At 45.7% G+C, this 16,978-nt stretch overlaps 1 protein-coding gene, 1 long non-coding RNA gene and 1 other non-coding gene across 8 annotated transcripts in view; 2 read left to right on the forward strand and 1 right to left on the reverse strand.

The window, feature by feature from the left end:
• disp1 (dispatched homolog 1 (Drosophila)) overlaps positions 1-10,240 on the reverse strand; it is a 212,072-nt gene extending 201,832 nt beyond the window's left edge. For 4 of the 6 annotated variants that reach the window (XM_055636204.1, XM_055636200.1, XM_055636205.1 and 1 more), the window contains exon 1: positions 10,012-10,240. The gene's annotated coding sequence lies outside the window, so the exon portion shown is untranslated. Of the gene's footprint in view, positions 1-9,924 lie in introns of all 6 variants that reach the window. The other 2 variants (XM_055636206.1, XM_055636202.1) reach the window with 1 other exon arrangement.
• A 490-nt stretch (positions 10,241-10,730) lies between these two features.
• LOC129697545 (uncharacterized) overlaps positions 10,731-16,978 on the forward strand; it is a 44,241-nt gene continuing 37,993 nt past the window's right edge. The window contains exon 1 of the long non-coding RNA XR_008723542.1: positions 10,731-10,957. This is a non-coding gene — a long non-coding RNA (uncharacterized LOC129697545). The remainder of the gene's footprint in view (positions 10,958-16,978) is intronic.
• On the forward strand, positions 11,071-11,152 carry trnas-gcu (transfer RNA serine (anticodon GCU)). The gene has a single exon. It is a non-coding gene; the product is annotated as a tRNA-Ser (tRNA).

Raw genomic sequence — 16,978 nt, forward strand, 5'->3', positions numbered from 1 at the left:
AGCACAGCATCACTAGCCCACGTAAAGTGACCAGGCCTAACATGCCGGGTCAGAGTTTCCGATCTCTCCCACAACATGTCCATGGGAGTACGAGTGTGTTTAATTATATAGATAGATCATAACTACAGCACGCCACAGAATCCTCCTTTCTGTGGGAATTAAGACTTTCCACTGCAAATAATCACAACTACAAATTATTCTATTATAACACAGCTGTACTCTACCTGGGTGTTCAAGCGGACAACCAACTGGCAGAAATGCAACCATGAATAAGGAAGCTTTTTTGGTACATATCTAAAACCACTATCATCAAGGATGAATCTAAAATAGAACAGCTTACTATCACAACTGCAGTTGTGATAGTAACCTGTTCTATTTTAGATTCATCCTTGGTGATACAGGTGCACAACCTTTTATCCGGTGTTCCAGAAACCGAAAAGCTCCGAAAACCGGCCATTTTTTCCAGATGTCGTCTGCGCACCAAAGCTCGCGTTTGGCGCCAAACTTGACCCAAACGACCCCCACGGTCTAGGTCTGTACTACTGGGCGGCTGCCTCCTCCCTGGAGAGCGGGAGACGCAACATCTGTAAATCATTGCTGGCAGAGTTTGGAATGCAACCATGAATAAGCTTTTTTTGTCCCCTACCTGGTATCTTACCGGTTCGCCGTGCAAAGCTCAGCGCTATCAGCTCCAAGGATGAGCTCAAATAGAAGCGGCAAGCTTACTATCACAACTGCAGCGTTGTGATAGCCGCGTAAGCTGTTGCCGGGGTTAGCTTTTAGAGCTCCACAGTTCCAAATTCCGCAATGTTGTGTGATAGTGCGTTTTAAATACAGGCATTGTCCCCGCTGGTATTCGTGACTCCCGATGGCAAATTTGGGTAAGTTGCCGGGGTGCTTTTGGGGTCGCCGACCAGGTAGGTTAAATTAAAGTTTCCCCCTTCACCCCGACTCCACCACCACCACATAAAATCCCTCCAAACTAACTAACTAACATTTATGCAATGATTCTCCCGGTCACCCGGGAGGAGGCAGCAGCTCCAGACTTTTCAAGCCGCCCGCGCTACCTACCTAATCTACGCTAAAAATCTTCCATTCTGAAATCCGAAAATGTCCGAAATCCGACAAGTGTCTGGTCCCAAGGCTTTCGGATAAAAGGTTGTGCACCTGTAGTGGTTTTAAATACAAGTCTTTCGTGCAAGATGGCAAATTTGGGAATTTGTTTTGGTTTTAAATTATTCTTTTTGTTCGTCACAACGGGTTATATTCTGAGGCCGTCTCTAAATTTCAGACAAAAACTATTTGGAGCAGATTGTTTATTTGATATTCTGCAGCAGAATTGGAGCGACCACCTTCAGACTTGAGATACAACATGGAGGCTGACCCTTCGGCCCACTGAGTCCTTGCCAACCATCGATCATAGAAACATAGGAAATAGGTGCAGGAGTAGGCCATTCGGCCCTTCGAGCCTGCACCGCCATTCAATATGATCATGGCTGATCATCCCATATACTAGCACAATCCAGCTCACAATAGGGACAATTTACAATTAAAAACAAAAAAAGGAACCCAATTAACCTACAAACCAGCCAACATCCTGAAGGACCCTTCCCACCCTGGACACAACCTGTTTCACCCGCTGCCCTCTGGCAGACGGTACAGGTCTTTCAAAACTCACACAAACAGACTCAGAGACAGCTTCTACCCTATAGCCATACGTGAATTTAACAATGCAAAATAAGAAATAACGCTCACATTCAACTGAATGGTCCTACCTCAGCTGCTATGGTTATTTATCTGTAATTTTTTTTTTATATGTATATATTTTTACCTTTTCTTATATATTTAAAATTGCTCTTGTGAATCGCACCGTGGGATTGACTTTTAAATTTCGTTGTACCATGTGCAATGACAATAAAGAGATTCATTCATTCATTCTTCATTTGAAATGTGGGCGGGAACCCGGAGCACCCGAAGAAAACCCACATGGTCAAAGGGAGAACGTACAAACTCCTTACAGACAGCACTTGTAGTCAGGATGGAACCCGGGTGTATGGTGCTGTAAGGAAGCAACTCCACCGTTGCGCGACCGGGCAGCCCCAAAGCTGTGTGTGAGAAAGTAGTGGCCGGTAAATTTCACTCTACACCCCACCCATTCCGCAGCAGCCCTCATCACCTTATTCCAGCCCACCCACGGGATTCATTATTTCAACTGTGTCTGCCACACAGAAAAAACAAGACATGCAATGTGTAACGAACACGAGGGGAGCAGTGAGACACAAATCAAATTCTATTTACATAGTGTCTTCAGTGAGAATTATATTGAGTAAAATGGCACATTTATACTTCATCTTATAGACATTCTAAAGTGCTTTATTGCGAGACTGAGAACAGAACAGTCACTTTGTATTTCGTTTGCACAAACTGCAATGTGATAAATGATCAAATGATCTATTTTAGCGATATTGATTAAGAATAAATAGTGGCCAGCTCATAATTCGTCAGCTCCAACCGTTATTCTAGACACTGCTCCTTTCATAAGAATAAAATCAAAAAAAGTGCAGATGCTGGAATTTACAAAGTGAAAATAGAAATCGCTGGAAAGATCCAGTGGTCAGGAGCAGCTGTTAACGTTTCAGGCTAAAGACCTTTTGGCAGAACTTAAGCAGTGGAAAAACAAGTCAGTTGTTTTTGGCAGTTGCAAGAGATGGTGGGGCAGGAATGAAGAGTGTGGAGGGAATCTCTCTGATAGACCAGGCCAGGCCCTCTTCATACCACGCACTGGGCAACAAGAGTTAGCCTTGTTAGCAATGCCCGCATCCAAAATAAAATCAACAGTTTACTCTAAATCATCTTTACACAGAGGCTGGCTAAAGTGCGACCATTTCTATTACATTGTGGTTGAGGAGAAGGACAAGTATAGCTTTCCGGGAAAGACCATAAGACATAAGAGCAGAATGAGGCCATTGGGGCCCCATCATGTCTGCTCTACCATTGACCATGGTTGATCTATTTTTTCCTCTAAAGCTAATTTTCCTGCCTTTGATGCCCTAATCAAACTAGCAAGTATATGAGGGGATAAGGAACGGGATGCAGGTACACTGGAGACCGCAGAGTCTGGAATCTTGCGCAAAATACAAAATACTGGAGGATCTCGGTGGGTCAGGAAACATCTGTGGCAGCAGTGGACAACGTTTCAGGTCGGGACCCTTTTTTTGACGAATTTAAACCATTGGGTTCCTCCAGCAACTTGGAGGACATGCTGATCTGGTCTGGGGAAAGCACGTGGGAGAGAGTTGGTATGAAGGTGTACAATGTGCTGGATAAAGACAGTTGGTCGAGCAGCAGGGGGGAAAGAGTTGTTGACATTTGACAAAGTTGACAAAATCCTGCATCGATAAAGTGGACAGGGAAAATGATTGATATAAAGAGGTGAGTAGTGGGCGGAAAAGCAGTAGAGTGCCAGAGACCCAGGTACAATCCTCATTATGGGTGCTGTCTACACAGAGTTTGCATGTTCTCCTTGTGACCACATGGGTTTCCTCCGGGTACTCCCGTTTCCTCCAACACCCCAAAGAAGTGCAGGTTTGTAGGTTAATTGGCTTCTCCAAATTGCCCCTATGATGTAGGATGCAAAACTGGGATAACATAGAACTAGCATACAGGTGATCAAAAGTCGGCACAGACTAAATGGACTGAAGGGCCTGTTTCCACGCTGTATCCCAGAACCAAAGTGAGACAGATCAGTGGGTGAACCAAGGAGAGGCAAAGGATGATGCGCAGATGGAGTCAGATAGGGGAGGGAGGGGTGGAGTTGGAAGACAGAGGCAGTTGGATGATAATGGAAGTAGCTAGAATGCAATGGAAGTAGATAGAAAAATGGCAGATAGAGCCAGATAGAAGGAGGGGAGGGTGAAGGAGATGACATCTGGGTGGGCAATAGGCAGGAACATGGAAAACTACCAGTGCTGGAATCTGTGAAGGATAGTTCTAATGTGAACCACTGGTCAAATAGATGGAGCTGATGGACCCACACCAGATTGGGGAGGGAGAGTTGGGTAGAGGACAAAATATGTGGAGGAAGCTGGATGGAATCAGGAGAACGAGAGGACAGAAGGGGTGACCGGAGGTGGTGGATGAGGGAGTGGGTAATGGAAAGGAGACAAAACTAAGGACTGGGGTTGCTCAGTCAAAGACATAAAATTGTTGGAGTAACTCATGTTTCATCACCTATCCGTGTTCTCCAGAGATGCTGCCTGACCCACTGAGTTACTCCAGCATTGAGTGTCTTTCCATGGTAAACTAGCATCTGTAGTTCCTTTTTTTTTTAAATACTTGAGTTGAACAGCCTACTTTGTGCTGTAGATTATCAAATAACAGAACTTATAGGAAGAACGGAAGCAGACCATTCAACACATACACCTCCACAATCAGCTATTGTTGCCTGCTGAACACCAACACAACAGCCAGGTACATTTTAACTTGCGACAGAGGTTTGTTTCTTGCCTTCACCGCTCTCTCCGGCAACAGGTTCAAAGCTCTATCGTCCTTCGCATTGAAGGAACTAAAAGTTGGGTTTTGTTCAAACTTGTAACCTCAAGTTTATTGATGATATCAATGAGAAGAAGTGAATAACTGAGCAGAGATTAACTGGGAATAAGACGAGTTCAGTCAGGTTCGATCAATGCCAGCGCTGGGCTTTGCCTGTTACTGCACAGGCCGATACATGCAGAGCTGATACCTTCAGCACTGGAAACAAAGGGAGAAAAAAACAAGCACCGTTGTAAATTTCAGGTTCCCTGAGGCGACCAACCACAATAAATGATCCAAGATTCACCCCCGACCCCCCAATAAATGATCCAAGATTCCTCCCCAACCCCCCACTCCCGAAGATGCGCCCTTCTAGTTTCCAACTGTCAACTTCTGCCCAAACCCAGGAGTCGTGGGTTCCAACTACAGTAACTCTCAACCCAGCTCCGCCCTCAGTACCACTGCACCTCCACCGGAACACTTGCTGCTCTTTCAACGAGCACCTCATGACTGTCCCCTCTCTACCCGGGTCAGGTGCTCAAATCTTTGCAGCAATAGCATTTCTCCTTTTCCTTCCCTTTCGTCCTTCTACAATTATTTGAAACCCACGTCTCTCTATCCATAGAATAAATCCTTTGATCCTATTTATTTAGGTCTGTATAATTTTATAATCTCCTAAATTTTATATGGAGGCAAATAATCGCAGATGCTGGAATCTTAAGTTAAAACACAAAGTACTGGACAAACTCAATATGTCAGGCAGCGTCTGTGGAAGGAATAGGTAGACAACATTTTGGGTCGGGACACTTCTTCAAAATAAAGAGAGATGGGAGCAGGACAAGCCTGGCAAGGGATCTTCCCATTACTTGCCAGGCTTTATCCCGCCCCATTTCTTTTCCAGCTTTCTTCCTCCCATTATAGTTAGCCTAAAATAAAGTCCCGCAACCTAAACTTCAACTGTCCATTCCCCCAGAGATGCTGCCTGACTCGCTGAGTTCCTCCAACCCTGTTTTATTCCTAATTTTATATATTCCATTTTAAAATCACACTTCCCCTGTTGGATGTGGAGATTTACCTCATTCTTTCTTCATATTTAAAGTTCTGCAAGCCTGGCAACATCCATTACCCTCCTCATTCTCACATCCTTCCTGTATCGTGGTGACCAGAACTGTACATAGTGTCTGCGGTGACCTAATGGATGCCTCGTACAATTCTGATGCTACCAACCTGCTCTGAGAATCAATGCATGGCTAACAGTTGAAAGTGCCCCAGCTCATAAACTACCACATAACATTTAAAAGTACTCTACAGACAGATCCTCGGGGTTCAGATTGAAGAAGAGACAAGTTGGAAGGGGTACAAAATAATTTTTAAAAATTGCTTCCTAAAAGCCAAACTATTATAATTTTGTTCATGAAACTTATCAATTTCTGAAGTGTTTCTCTGCAGAAAGACAATATTTCATCTGCAGCTTCTGTTTCAAGTTATTAAGACTTTCTAAAATTACCGGAACATAAAATGATTTTTTTTTTAAAACAGCTGAAATTATGGAAGCAATTCAGTTTTTAAAAACGATGCTACCTAAATTAGTTTAAATGAGGGAGAAATTACTTGGCAAGGTTTAAAGGAGGGAAGCAGCAGGCTTCTGCTGCAGTTATATGCATCATGCTACATTTTCTGTCTGGCTCCAGACAGCCTAGCCAAACAATAAAACACTTGGGGTGGGACTTCCCACACTCCAGCTTGTTTATCCAAAGTAAATAAACAGTAAGATAATATTTCCTACCCCACTACTGACCAAAAATTTCAGACGGGTCTAAGTATAAAACTGATCCCATTAATTAAATCCAAATTAAAAACATCCCTTCTCCCACCTCCCCCAAATAAATCACAATCTTGCTGTTATGTAGGCTGCGCACGCCTATTTCTATACTTTGCCTTCTGACTACTTTCTGAATACAGTTTAAAATTAGAGATCAGATCATCTATCAGATACCAAATCTTAAACACACGCTTTCCATTCATATCGTATAATTTAACTATCAACCCAAGGAGACTTCCGCAGACTGGGGATCTAATAATAGAATTGTTTCTAGACTTCCATTTTTTTTCCTGAGTAGTTGAGAGTGTTTCCTGGTTCCTTCCTGCTGCAGGACAAATGGAAAGTTAAGCCCCCAAACTAACTGCAGTGACGTGAAAGGTCATTTAAAAACCATCGCAATTGCCATAAGCATTTTTCTAAGCTGGGTTGATGCTAGCTAGACTGATCAGAAGGAATTTAAAAACACGCATTAGCATCGAAAGCCAATCTTCTAAACACAAATAACGCATTTTTGTTCAAATTGCAATGAGAAACGAGCAGTAATGTAGATGTTGACACCAACCCTCGCGCCTCTTTGAGATATGAATACAGTTGAAAATGAAGGGTCGTCTTTATTCTTGACATGCTGGCTGCGACAAAACAGAGTGGGAAGTATGACAGGATGACTAGTGCCGGAAATGCAGTTGTAGATGCTCTGACTGAAGATACGCAACAAAAATACCTCAGTACACATGACAATAAACTAAACTTCAGTATCAACAAGGGACCCAACCAACCCGAAACGTCATCCGTACATTCCCTCCACAGATGCAGCCTGACCCGCTGAGTTCCTCCAGCACTTTTGTGTTTTGCTTATAGATGCTGGTACTGTGGTTCATTAGCAGGAAATTTACACTACAACTAATAATGCTAACGCTGGTTTGCTTAAGGCGTAGGGTTATTTAGAAGGAAAGCAGGCCCTCCAGCCCAACTCGTCCATGCCAATTACGTTGCTCATTAAAGCTGGCCCCATTTGCCTGCAATGGGTCCATATCTCTCCAAGCCTTTCCTATCCATACACTTGTCCAAATGCCTTTTAAATATTGTTTTAGTACCTACCTCAACAACTTTCTCTAGCAGTTCATTCGATATACCCCCCACCCCCTTTGGTGACCGTTGAGTTTATAGAACAAAGGACAAGAACGGGACCCTCGCCCTACAATGTCATAATGCCAAGACCATCTTTTAGTTTTAATAGATATACAGCCTGGAACCAGGCCCTTTGGCCCACTTTGTCCATGCCGACCAGCAATGACCCGTACACTAACTTTAGTCCTACTCATTAGGAACAATTTTACAGAAAACAATTAACCTACATGTCTTTCTTGGAATGTTGGAGGAAACTAGAGCTCCCAGAGAAAACTCACGGTCACAGGGAGATCATCAAACTTCATTCAGACAACACCCGCAGTCAGGATCAAACCCAGGTCTCTGGCGCTGTAAGGCAACAATACTACCACTGCGCCACCCATCTCTTATCTAACTGTACATAATCCACATCCCTCATTCCAAGGCATTTCCATATGCCTATCCAAAAGTCACAAAGGCCACTATCATATCTGCTATCATGTCATATCTCTTAAGGGGTTGGACAGGCTAGATGCAGGAAGATTGTTCCCGATGTTGGGGAAGTCCAGAACAAGGGGTCACAGTTTAAGGATAAGGGGCAAATCTTTTAGGACCGAGATGAGAAAAACATTTTTCACACAGAGAGTGGTGAATCTCTGGAATTCTCTGCCACAGAAGGTAGTTGAGGCCAGTTCATTGGCTATATTTAAGAGGGAGTTAGATGTGGCCCTTGTGGCTAAAGGGATCAGGGGGTATGGAGAGAAGGCAGGTACAGGATACTGAGTTGGATGATCAGCCATGATCGTATTGAATGGCAGTGCAGGTTAGAAGGGCCGAATGGCCTACTCCTGCTCCTATTTTCTATGCTTCAACCACTAACCCCGAAAGTGTATTCCAGGTACTCGCCACCCTCTGCGTAAATGGTACTGACTGTCCACCCTATCTATGCCTCTCAGGGGCAGCACAGTGGCACAGTTGCTGTCTTACAGCTCCAGAGACCCGGGTTCGAACTCGACTATGGGTGCTGTCTGTACGGAGTTTATACGTTCTCCTGTGACTGCGTGGGTTTTCGCCATGTGCTCTGGTTTCCTCCCACTCTCCAAAGATGTACAGGTTTGCAGGTTAATTGGCTTTGGTAAAATTGCAATTTGTCCCGAGTGTGTAGAATACTGCAAGTGTGCGGGGTGATCACTGGTTGTCACGGATTCGGTTGGCCAAAGGGCTTGTTTCCGCGCTTTATCTCTAAAGTCTAAATACTTCTATTGAGTCTCCCTGCATCTTCCCACGTTCCAGTGAAAACAATCCAAGTCCGCCCATTTCTGTAGCTGATCCATAGCCGGTTGTATACTTCGACAGCCTTCCTCACAGTCTGCAACCGCTGCAAGCTTGGTATCATCTGCAAATTTACTAAACAATCCATTTACATTTACCTCCAAGTAATTTATAGATCACAAACATCAGCAGTCCTAGCATTGTTCCCTTCGGAACTCCCTTTGCCCGCACTTTTTTTATTGCAGCTTCCTTGGATATAGACTTGGACATATGTGCATTTGCTCTATCCCTGCCACTCATGACGTTATACACCTCTCAGATCATCCCTTAGTCACCTGCACTCCGAAGTCCCAACCTACCCATCTTTCCATATAGTTCAGGGCCTTGAGTCCTAAAGTCCTTGAGGACTGTTGTGCATTCTTTCCAGCTTAATGACATATTTCCTATCGCATGGTGATTAAAACTATACACAATACTCCTAGTGCAACTTCACAGACATTTTCTTGAATTATACAGGTACTTAGCTATCAAAATAGTATATTGATTCGTTTTCCAGAATCATCATTTCCAGCAACGTTTGGACTAGTGCTCAAAATAAGGTTTTCGCCAGATATGTAAAATAAAATCGCTGGAAAATCAAAGTGGATTAGTTATTTTGCAGTAAACACTACATTTCCATGACTTCATATCATGTCTCTATATAGACGTTTTAGTTTCAACCCTCAAAACAAGTCACTTGGATGTAGCGAAATACTACAAAGAATTCCGTAACTTTAAGGCAACTCTGTGGATGTTTGTATTCGTTAAATTTCTTACAACTTCGCACTAAATCTACATTTTCTACATAGCTGCCTCCTAAAGGCATGTGTGTATAACATTGCCGAGGATAAAACATGAGCAGGACTTCGGAATGTTTTACTTTGGTCTCACTGCCATAAAGCTATGCTTTGCGGAGCAACCTGTACGCTTCGTGTTATTTGTAAAATACCGGAATAACATACACTGATATAAAGTAGGAACATCTCCTAGCCAGACGCCTACGACCCACACTCACTGCTGCAAGATGATTGAACATCCAGGATCGAGTCGCTTGTGGGACAGGTTATTGGAACAAATAAGTCGACCCGCTCCATGTGAAACCGGACCGAGCTCTGCTCAGACAATAACTGTGACTTTATTGACAAAATTCTCACCAAAGCCCAAGAAGTTTTGTCGAGGCGTTCGCCGGCGGCTGTGAGGAAAAGTTGGGGGCAGTGAGTGAGGTTGCTGAGGTTCCTTACCTGAGCGGCAGCGGCGGCGGCCCAGGCGATCGGCTCACTCTCTCCCCCTCCCCGGCTCCTCACTCAGTCACACCCCGCCTGCGAGGCGCGTTTACCCCGGGACGTAGCAACACAAGGAAGAGGCGGCGCAGCAGCACCACGACAACGGCGACGCACTAGCTCCACCACCAAGACGGCCGCTGCTGCTGCTGCTGCTGGCGCCACCACGACCAGCAACCCCCCGCCCCCCCATGACGTTCCGCAAATGCCTCTCAACCAAACTCGCTGGCGCCAATCACAAAGAAGGGGGCGGGCGCGTCCTTCTGATCGACGGCACTAACCCACCAGTCAGAGAGGCGGCTGTCGGCATCTACGCTTGCTGATTGGTCCGTGCCGGACTGGATAGCGCTGTCCAGCCCACCGCGCCTCCCTATTGGCCGGCTCCCCCTAACTTGATGCCTTCGAAGTCCCGCCTCTGTATATGTGATTGACGGTCGCCTCATCCAATGGGAGGCGGGCCTGGCCGTAGCGCGGGGCTCTTGACTTGCCCGGCTTCGACCGGATCGCAGGCGGAGCGCGCCCTCAACCAACCTTGGTTTCTTACGCCGGAGAGGGGGGAGAGGGGGTGTAAACCTAACCTGATGGGACGGCTGCGAATGACAGCATGGATGACCAATGGGGCGGGGGATGCTGGAGGCGGACTAGCCAATAGGGTACTGCAGGCTGCGCTAAGACCCGCCCTCCGGCCGCTTGCTCGCGCTGACAGTTGACAGTTGGAGCCGGCGGTTGGCGATCGGGCAGCGGCGCGCGGGCAGGGGGTCAGTAAAGGCCAAAGCAGCCGAGGGCAAGGCAGCGCCGAGCCGCCGACCCACGCTCGGCCAGCATTCTCCATAATTTTAATTCAGGATGAAAGCGACCTATGGTTCCCGTGCATGCCCGCCGCCACTGCCGCTGTGTGAGTGAGGAGGTGAGCCAGCTGGGTGAGAGGGGGCGGGGGGATCGTTCGCTCATTCGGCACTGCCGAGGTACCGCAGGGGCAGCCCGGGTTGGATGTGTGTGGTTGGTGTGCGGCGCCGGGAGGACGAGGTGGCCGAGTGGTTAAGGCGATGGACTGCTAATCCATTGTGCTCTGCACGCGTGGGTTCGAATCCCATCCTCGTCGGTGCCCCTTTTCATTTTAAGTGATAATCCTCATTGCATCGATTGCCGTGCACCATGCATTTTACTGCATTCGTTCCCCCTGTATTCGTGGATTTTCTTTGCATTCGTGCAAAGTTTCCAATGGGGGGCAGTTATCACCCCTCCTCACGTGGATCCACCTATCATTTGTCAGAGTGTTTAAGAAGGAACTGCAGATGCTGGAAAATCGAAGGTACACAAAAAAGCTGGAGGAACTCAGCGGGTGCAGCAGCATCTATGGAGCGAAGGAAAAAGGCAACGTTGCCTTTTTGCTTCCCGAAACGTTGCCTTTTTGCTTCCCGAAACGTTGCCTTTTTCCTTCGCTCCATAGATGCTGCTGCACCCGCTGAGTTTCTCCAGCTTTTTTGTGTACCTATCACTTGTCAGATATTGCCCCACCCCTTCCCCTCACCTCTCTACCACAACGAGAGGGCAGTCCTGAACTAATCTTCACGTGGTCTGGCAGATGAGGTTCTCACCAGGTTCTCCTCTATATCCCCCCACTCGTAACAAGGACAGTCCCCCTTGTCCTCACCTTCCACCCTACCAACCATCATATACAACAGATAATCTTCCAACATTTTCACCGCCTCCAACGGGATCCCACCACTGACCACATCTTCCCATCACCTCCCCTTTCGGCTTTCCACAGAGACCGTTCCCTCCGTAACTCCCTGGTCAATTTGGCCTTTCACACCCAAACCACCCCCTCCCCTGGTACTTTCCCTTGCAACCGCAAGAAATGCTACACTTGTCGCTTTACCTCCCCCTCAACTCCATCCAAGTATCCAAGCAATCTTTCCAGGTGAGGTAGAGGTTCACCTGCACGTCCTCCAACCTCACCTATTGCATCCGCTGTACCAGGTGTAAACTGCTTTACATCGGCGAGACCAAGCGCAGGCTTGGCGATCGCTTCGCCCAACACCTCCGCTCAATTCGCATTATAAAACAACCTGAACTCCCGGTGGCTCAGCACTTCAACTCCCTCTCCCATTCCAAATTTGACCTTTCTGTCCTGGGCCTCCTCCATGGCCAGAGTGGGTCCCACCGCAAATTAGAGGAGCAGCACCTCATATTTTCCTTGGGTAGTTTACACCCCAGCGGTATAAACATTGACCTCTAATTTCAGGTAGTCCTTGCTTTCTCCCTCCTTCCCCTCCCCTTCCCAGCTCTCCCACAGCCTACTGTATTTGCCTCTTCCTTTCTTTTTCTCGCCCCCCCCCCCCCCCACCACATAAGTCTGAAGAAGGGTCTCGATCCGAAACGTTGCCTATTCCTTCTCTCCATAGATGCTGCCTCACCCGCTGAGTTTCTCCAGTATTTTTGTCGACCTTCTCTGGCAGCTCATTCCATATTCCCATCACCATCTGTGGGGAAATAGTGCCCCACAGATTCCTGGTGTTTAAGAGACTTTTGGATAGGCACATGGATTTGCAAGGAATGGTGATATATGGATTATGTGCATTCTGATAGGGGTTGGTCTTGCCATCATGTTTGGCTCAAGCATTGTGGGCTGAGGGCCTGTTCTTGTACTGCACCTATTAGAAATGAGTAATTATTTCCTACACATTCTCAGATAAAGTACTTGTCATGGGACCACCACTGACCTTGAAAGGGCATAATGATGACAATTTTAATATGGTGCAATAGATTATTCTGCTTGAGTCATCTGAAAAAACCATTAGTTGATGGATTTTAAATGGCACCTTTGTATTTTTCCCAAATTGGCACCTGTCCAGGATACAGGTGGTTGGTGTGGGAGACTGTACATATTGACCAAGTCACCAATGTGGCTGAAACAGCATGATTCTGCAGAAGTAGACACCACAGGACCTTAAACCTCCGCCTGAATCATCAGAACCTCGGTTTAATGACCCATCCTGCGGAGAGTGTCTCCTGCAATGTGGTCACTCTCAATAACCCACTGGCCTGTGTGACAGTTCACACAGGCCACAGCAAGCCAGCCAAGGTAAACTAGAACAAAAAGCTCAACCAGGCGTGTATAATTTCTCCCTCGTAACCTCAGCATGGGACGGACCCTGAGAGGGAAATCATGACTCCTTCAGTGGTGCCTGACTGAGCATGTGTCCTGTGAAAGATCTTTGAGTTAATCACTGTAACACCTACTCTCATTCATAACAGTCGACCCACAGAATCATGATATAAATCATAAACACTGATGTCAAATTTCCTGTGTAATGAATTATTTGTAGTTACATGGAGTTTATTGTGAATTTGATAGACACAGAGGTCATTTGTAGACAGATATTTGGCTCCCATATCGTACCCTGGTGAAAACATGCATGCCCTAGCCATATATCCAAACTTGTTGCAATTAGTGACTGGAGCTTCATCCAACCTGTTACTAAAGGACGGGAACATTGAATTATTCAGGGTCTGTGCAGAACTTTGGCAGAACCAAGTGAAGTGAAGTAAAAGAGATGGCAGCACACCTACAATAGCCAGGCTCGGGCCAAGCTGTGGCAGGGCAATTGGAAGTTCTCATGACGGGCTAATAGGCAGTCATTGCAGCTGGCGCAGCCTCTGCAAAGGTAGCAGGAGTTCATAATCCATAGCACAGACAATAAGAACAGGGAGGTCTTGGTACAACTTTTATAGTGGCTAGGTCACAGCTGGAGTACCAGATACAATTCTGGTCACTGCATTCCAGGATGGACATGATTGCAATGAAGACAGTGCAAAGTCGATTCAACAGGAATACTTCTGTGATGTGAGGAAAGACCGCATTAGCTGGGAGTTGTTTTCTTCAGGGCAAAGGTGGCTGAGGGGAAACCAGATAGAGAGAGGTATGCAAGATTATGAGGTGCATAGATAGAATATATAGTAATATATAGCATCTCTCTCCCCCCCCCCCCCCCCCCCGCCCCCCAGCAGAGGTGTCTTTAACCAGAGGGCATAGGTTTAGGGTAATGAGCAACATGTTTAGGGGAATCTGAGGAAGAGTTTTTCTCAGGCTGTTAGAATCTGGATCGCACTGCTTGAGGAGGTGGTGGAGGCAGAGACTCTCATGACATTGAAGAGGCATCTGAATGAGCACTTTCCAAGTCATTGAAGGTCTGAGAGATGCAGGTAAATGGGATTAATATAAATGGGCAAAAATGTAAGCATGATCGTTAAAATTATACATAAATTATAAAAAACAATGAAAAGAAAAATACTGTACAAAACAAGATGTGAAAGCAAAAACACAGTGAGAAAAAAGTCCTGGACGTGGTCCGTAGTGTTCCATTGTCAGAGTAAGATTAGGGTTGTGCAGGTCAGTTCAAGAACCGGTTCAAATAAAGTAGCTGTTCCTGTACCTGCTGGTGTGGGACCGCCTACCCGAGAAGAGAGCACGGCCCAGATGGTGGGGATCCTTGTAGGGGATTCTTCTTGAGGCAGAGGCTCACGTAGATGCTTTCGATGTTGGGGAGGGTTGTGGCTGTGATGGACCGGGCAGAGTCCACCATCTCTGCTTTCTTGTGTTCCTGTGCATTACCAGGCCATGCTGCAACCAATCGGGATACGATGGAGCAGATTGGAAGCACTGTTGCTCCAATGTTATTACAGTTTTATTACAATAAATAGTTGTTGGTCATCTTCAAATTGAGACTGGTGTTAACATTTTCTGAAGCTCAAATCTTAACAGCTGCTGTATTGCACTTTTTTCATTTGCATCTTCACTGCAGCTGTAACACTATATTCTGCACTATATTCTCTTTTGCACCACCTGATGTCCTCATGTATGGGATGATTTGATCGGATGGTTTTCCAGTGTGTATTGGTGCACGTGACAATAATAAACCAATACTACAAATAAGAATATTAACATACTCAACATATAACACATTTGATACTGCCTCAAACATCACAGTCTGAAGAAGGTTCTTGACCCAAAACATCACCCATTCCTCTCTCCAGTGATGCTGCCTGACCCGCTGAGTTACTCCAGCATTTTGTGTCGACCTTTGATTTAAACCAGCATCTGCAGTTCATTTCTACACAGTTAGAGGCTATTATTTTCAGTCAGCTTTGTAAATGCAACAGTGGTTAACATGAACAATAAGAATCTACAACTGTGTATGAGTGGTTTTGATAAAAGCAGAATGTTTATTTATACTGGTAGGGGTACCACTAATCAGAGGACAGAGTGTTAAGGTAACTAGCCAAAAACACTGAGGAATGATGAGTTTGAATACACGGTTGCACTATCTGCAGCTCATTTCGGAAAGGCTGGCGAAGCATATCAAGGAGTGACCTTCCCCGGGGAATTGGATAAACACCTGAAAGAGAAACCTTGGCAAAGCTTGGAGAGAGCTGGCACGTATATAATGGGCCAAATGGGTCCCTCCTGTGAGGTATAATGCACCATACTCTTCAAAGATGAGACCAGGCAAGAAAGAAAGGGAGGATGGAGGGACAGCAAAAGAACAGAGTAAAAGTGGCATAGCAGGAGTGTAGGTTCATTCCAATGTGCTGCAGTGGTGAGCTGCTGCTGCTAAATCCTGCAAGATGCTAACATAATCACCATAGTCATACAGCACAGACACGGGCCCTTCCACCCACAACATCTCTGCCAACTATACTAATCCCATTTGCCTGCATTAGGATTATGTCCTTCTGATGTGCCTCATTATGTGTCTATCTGAATGATTCTTAAGGAATGAATTTGTTTACAACGTGGCTTTGAGAATGTGCCAAAATATTTCACAGTCAATTCAATATTTTTAAGATATTATTGTAATGTATAAAAATACAGAAGACTGTCTTACTAACAGCAATGAGATACATTATGTTTCTGTGGAGCAAGACATCTTTTACTACCCAAGTCCTGCATGAAAGAGTACCATCGGGCTTGAACTGGTAAACCTGTGACGGAGTAAAAAGAGCACTCTGCCTGATTTAGTACCATTGTTACAATTAGTACTAAAACTGAGTAAACCGTAAAACAATTGACCTGAGTGTTACCATGACCTGAGGGTTAGCACTGATCAGAGAGCATTGCTCTAAGGAAGTCTGACTCACTGAGACAGCACTGCTGCCATGAATTCATCTTACTTTGTAATTTAATTTCATTCAAATTAAATTGTCACTATGCTGTGTAATTTGCACCGCCTAAATGAAATTACTGGGAGATTTTGTGTTTTCGCACAAAAAGAACCACTTTCAATTTACCAGGAGTGCACCACTCAAGGTCAGAGAGACTGACTGAGTAGTTTTGCTCTTGGGGTGGTTTGGGATCCTGTTTCTAGTGATCGGTGCTACCACCAGAATTGTAGCAACTGCACTCTGATGTAAAGGAAACAGAAAGACAAATGCAAAATCATTTGTATAAGGAATGGAAAAAGGTCCTGATCAAGATGGCGGCTCGTTGCATGCTGTCTGTCCCCAGCAGGTCCTCACCAGTCGTACAGCATGGGAAAGGGCCCTTCAGCCCAACTTGCCCTTGCTGCCCAAGGACTCAACCCGAAATATCACCTATTCCTTTTCTCCAGAGATGCAGTCTGACCTGCTGGATTACTCCACCTTTTTGTGTTTGTACTCATCTAAGCAAGTTCTCTTTGCCCATGTTTGACCCATAGCCCTATCAATCTGTCTTTAGACTTTAGAGATACAACGCGGAAGCAGGCCCTTCGGCCCGCCAAGTCCGCTCCGACTAGCGATCACCTCCACATCAGTGATATCCTACAATTTATAATTTCTAGAAGCCAATTAACCTACAAACCCATACGTCTTTGGCGTGTGGGAGGAAACCGGAGCATCCGGACAAAACCTATGCAGTCACAGGGAGAACGTACAAACATCAGGA

This window comes from Leucoraja erinacea, chromosome 5, assembly GCF_028641065.1.
Source record: "Leucoraja erinacea ecotype New England chromosome 5, Leri_hhj_1, whole genome shotgun sequence".
In the NCBI taxonomy this organism is placed as follows: domain Eukaryota; kingdom Metazoa; phylum Chordata; class Chondrichthyes; order Rajiformes; family Rajidae; genus Leucoraja; species Leucoraja erinaceus.